Below are 5,161 nucleotides of genomic sequence, written 5' to 3' on the forward strand. Positions count from 1 at the left end.
TGAAAGCTCCAATTTCTCCACATCCTTACTAGGACTTATTATAGTCTGTCTTTTTTACTATATTTATCCAAGTGGATGTAAAGTGATATCTCATTGTGGCTTTGCTTTTTCTTAATTATTAATGATACTGAGTATCTTTTCATTTTCTTATTTTTTTTGCAATTTGCATATTTTTCTTTGGAGTAATGTCTTTTCTGAATCCATTGCCCATTTAAAAATTTGATTATTTGTCTTTGTACTGTTGAATTGTAATAATTCTTTGTATATTTAGTATGCTCTTACAGATGTATGATTGGTGAATATTTTTCCAATTCTTTCGGCTGTCTTTTCACGTTATTATTGGTACTGTCATTTTAACCACTAATGTTTTTAATTTTGACGAAGTCCAATTTACCTATTCTTTTCTTTGGTTGTTTGTGCTTTTGCTATCATATCTAAGAAAATATTGCCTAGCTGAAGGTCACAAAGATTTATTCCTATGTTTTATTCTAAGAGTTTTATTTTAACTCTTACATGTAGGTATTTGATCCATTTAGAATTAGTCTTGTGTGAAGAAGGGTTCAGCTTCATTCTTTTCTGTATGGCTGTCCAGTTGTCCCAGTACCATTTGTTGAAAAAACTGTTCTGTATCTGTCAAATTGTCTTGATAGTCTTCTAAAAAATTGGTTGATCATACATGTAATTTCTGGGCACTTAATTCTATTCCATTGATTTACATGTTTATCCTTATACTAATACTACACTGTCATTAGTACTGTAGCTTTATAGCAAGTTTTCATCAATTTGAGAAGTTTTCAGTCATCATTTCTTCTAATATTCTTTTTGCTTTTTCTAAAGCTCCTCTTCTTCTGGAGCTCCCATTATGCATATGTTGGTATGCTTGATGGCTTGATGGTCCTACAGATCTCTGAGGCTCTTTCATTTTTCTTCATTCTTTCATTTTTCTGTTCCTCAGATGGTACTTCTCTTCAAGTTTGCTGATTCTTCTGCCCATGCACATTTGCTATAGAGATGTTCTTGTAATTTCTTTTATTTTAATTATAGTAGTTTTCAGCTCCAGAATTTCTATTTGGTTCTTTAAAAAAAAAAAAAAATCTCTGTAAAGAAGAGATCTTTTTATTGTTATTTTTTTGATGAGACATTTTTCTTATACTTTTCTTTAGGTTTTTAAGCATGATTTCTTTTCAGTTCATTGAAAATATTTAAAATATCTGGTTTAAAGTTTTTGTCTAGGGAAGTGGATATGGCTCAATGGATAGAGCTTCAGCCTACCATATAGGAGGTCCAGGGTTCGGTATCCAGGGTCTCCTGGCCTGTGTGGTGAGCTCGCCCATGTGGAGTACTATTGTATGCAAGGAATGCTCCCCTGCACAGGGGTGCCCCCCAGATAGGAGATCCCCCATGCAAGGAGTGCTCCCCACACAAGGAGAGCTGCTCAGTGCAGGATGCAGCCTCCCCAAAAGTGGTGCTGCCCACACAGAGAGAAGATGCAGCAAGATGATGCAACAAAAAGAGACACAGAGAAGAGGCAATATGAGATGCAAGAAACTAGGGAGCTGAGGTGATGTAAGAGAATGATTGCCTCTCTCCCACTCTGGAAGGTCCCAGGATGGGTTCCTGGAGTCACCTAATGAGAATACAACAGACACAGAAGAACACAGCAAAAGGACACAGAGAACAGACAACGTGGGGGGGGGGGCAGGGAAGGGGGGGAAGGGGGTAGAAAAAAAATCCAGGTCATGAATATTAAAAAATTAAATTAAATTAAAAAAGTCTTTGTCTATAAGTCCACTGTATAGATGGGCCATATTTTGTTTTATTTTTATGTACCATTAGTTTTTGTTGAAAATTGAGCATTTAAAATAATATGATGTGGCAATTTTGGAAATCAGATTTCTCCCTCTCCCAAGGTTTCATTGTTGCTGCTGTTTGTTATTTCGTGACTTTTCTGAAGTAATTCTGTAAAGTCTGTATTTTTGGGGGTGTTTGTCAAGGAAGTCTTTACTTGGCTATCTCAGGGTCAGAGAGTTATTTAGATGCCTGCATCCATTAAGTCAGCCAAAATTTGCCAAGGGTATCTGTGTGCATGTTTGGGCATGCTTTCAACACTTAGCCAAGAATTTCACAACTCAGCCCTAACCTACATTTCCTGACTGCAAAGCTGGGTAACCAGAGATGAGAGTTTAGGGCCTTCTCAGGTCTTTCCTGAACATGCCAACATCCATGACATGCACACCACTCTGAGTAAATGTGCCCTTCTATTTTACTAGGAATATGTCAGAACTTTTCAAGTCTCCCATGAACAACTCATTTCCCATGTTTTTTCCTTTTAAGCTTTTTGTTTAGCCTGAATAACATTCTACTGTTTAGATATACAATAGTTTAGTATCCTGTGCTTCACGCAGCCATGAAGTTGAACAATTGCCTCTAAATAGTTTCGATAAATACTCCTGGGGAAAAGACTATTCACAGGGCAAATTCCAAGTCAGGTCAAAGAAATACAGCTTTATGAGTAGGGATTGCAGAGAACCACTGGATGGATACAATCATGACTTTATTTGGGAACAGGGCATTGAAAGAGTTCCAGCTGTGTTCTGCCCTCTACATTCACTCCCCTCCAGTGGCTTTCAGGCTCCTGGTTTTTACCATTAACTGCTGGGCTTTTGGTTTGCAAGGCTAATGCAGAGTTGCAAAGGGGATTATGGGAAAAGGCCAAGTTAAAAATACCAAAAAAAAACACCCCTCGATGCTTTTATTGGGATTCAGTAATTTTTAAATTGATTACTCCCAGGATTGCTGCAAGTCTTTTGTTAGTTTCTAGAGTTATGAAAAAGTTGATTCTGATAATTTTGCCAGAGTTCTCATTGCTTTGAAGTAAGAGAGAATTTTTAGAGGTTCTTACTTTGCTCTTGTCATTGATGTTATTGAAAAACCATAAACTCTTGAACATGATCTGGAACTACTTTTTTTCTGTGTATCAGGCTAGGAAAAAAATCTCTATCATGCTTATTGCATTTCTTGGGCATCTATGAAATTGTGGAGTTATGCTTTGTTGCAAATCATCTATTTTCTCAGGGATAAAAGGGCTATGTAAATATGTAAATTTAGTTTGGACTTCTCTATCTCTGTTCACTTTGTTGTTTTGAGGAATGGAAACTGTTTTGACATTTTTAAACTTCTATTTTACCTAAATTGCTAGGTCTTTGGGTAGTCATAGCTACACTCTCAGAGAAGTTTTTGTAGTCTCAGGAATCAGCCAGACCTATGTTCTACTCCCTAACCTGACACTCACTGGGTATGTGACCTTGAATAACTTTTCCTCACTTTGTGAAATCTTGGTCATTAAAAATATTTATTTTTATTTTGTATGTCAGTCCTTCCTTTTCTATATTTCTCATTAAAGACTGGCTAGAGGTGATCATGTTTTGTTTTGTTTTTCCATAAGGAGTTAATTGAATGTTATCATTCTTGACTGGCATTGGCTAAGAATACATAGATTACACCCTGTTGGCCTGTTAACTTCATTTTTACAGAAAGCACCTTCAGAACAAAAATATAATCACAAAGAACGTGGATCTGAGCAAATTATTGAAGCAATAAAGCAGATACCTACTTGAGCATGTGAATGACCTGTCCCTGTCCCTAGAGCATCTGTTCAAGTTTTGCCTTGGATAAGAAAATAATGGTAGAAAATTTTATAGGAGGCCTGCTTTAGAAGCTGCTTCTAATGTGCTCCTTGACTAAGAGATAATGTAGAGTGTTATATTTTTTTCCTCCAACATTTTTCAAGTGAATGGTTAATAGCTGAAATCTTGCCTTTTGCATCATTATAGGCTAGAATTGATTAAGTCCAAGAAACAGCTCTTTAATAAGGGAGAAAATACTTTAAGCTCTTTCAAAGTTAAAAAAAAAATCATAATATGGCCCTTATTAGATCCTCATTAATATTATCTTCTTTTTAAAAATTTATTGGGATAAAAATCTGAACTGCAAACATTTCACAAAGAAAAAAAAGTTTTTTTGAGATCTCAATATTATCAGGAGAATTAAAATAATCCTTGATCATCACTTTTACCTAATATACATTCTTACTAAGTTAAGCTTGGGTTTGGTTAAAACCCAAAAGAGGGTTGACAAAATTTAGGAACATCTATGTCATATTACCATAGTTAATTTGTCGCTATTTCTGCAAGACCATCCCCAAACATTCTAGAAACAGACAAAAACCACTATAAATAAAAAATGATTGGTAGTGATATATAGGTCAGCTTCTTGTTCTCTCATGTCTGAATTCATTCTCTTATAAAGGACTCCAGTAATAGGATTAAGATCTATCCTGACATGTCCTCATCAAAAGGTTCTACTCACAAAGAGTTCACACCCACAGGAGAGGATTAAGAACAGGTTTCTTTTTCTGGGGTACATAACAGCTTCAAACCACTGCAGGTATGTAAATCATACCTATTGTGACATAGATGTGTGAAGACCACATAAGAATAGGTAACATCTGCAAAGGTATTGAATAAGAATTAAAGAGTCATTTTATATATAGGGAAGGAAATGCAAAGCTACCTGGCTTGAATTACAACCCAAAAATGAATTTGTCATTTAGGAGATAGTTCAGATCTTTAGTTTCCAGTTCAAATTCAAGTTTTTAAAAAATAAAACCTTCAGGAAAAAACTTACAGAAGGGTCTATTTTCACAGAAGTTGATACTAGTTTCCAGAAAGTATTACAAGAGAATGACTCTAAATAAAGTCCACCACACCATTTTGGATAGTTTTTAATTTTCTGATGCCTATTGCCAATTTGGGAGAGATCTTCCATATCTGTTGGCATACGTATTTTAGCCTTATTTTTCTCTCTTTCTTTCTTTCTTTCTTTCTTTCTTTCTTTCTTTCTTTCTTTCTTTCTTTCTTTCTTTCTTTCTTTCTTTCTTTCTTTCTTTCTTTCTTTCTTTCTTTTCTTTTCTTTTCTTTTCTTTTCTTTTCTTTTTTCGGGGAAAAGCACGCACACAGCCTCCCACCAACACAAATTATGCAGTTGAGTTTCCCCCATGTGGGGAAGTCACAGGGGTCAGCAGATCCCCAGTACAATGGATCAGCCTCACTCTGGGAAAACCACCTTCAAGAGCATGGTATCTCCCCTGCCGGATAAGTAA

At 35.7% G+C, this 5,161-nt stretch overlaps 1 non-coding gene across 1 annotated transcript; it reads right to left on the bottom strand.

Annotated features, from left to right (window-relative positions):
* Positions 1-4,997: 4,997 nt before the first annotated feature.
* Positions 4,998-5,161, bottom strand: LOC111761901 (U1 spliceosomal RNA). Its single transcript, XR_002795136.1, has one exon. It is a non-coding gene; the product is annotated as a U1 spliceosomal RNA (small nuclear RNA).

This window comes from Dasypus novemcinctus, chromosome 3 (genome assembly GCF_030445035.2).
Source record: "Dasypus novemcinctus isolate mDasNov1 chromosome 3, mDasNov1.1.hap2, whole genome shotgun sequence".
NCBI lineage: Eukaryota > Metazoa > Chordata > Mammalia > Cingulata > Dasypodidae > Dasypus > Dasypus novemcinctus.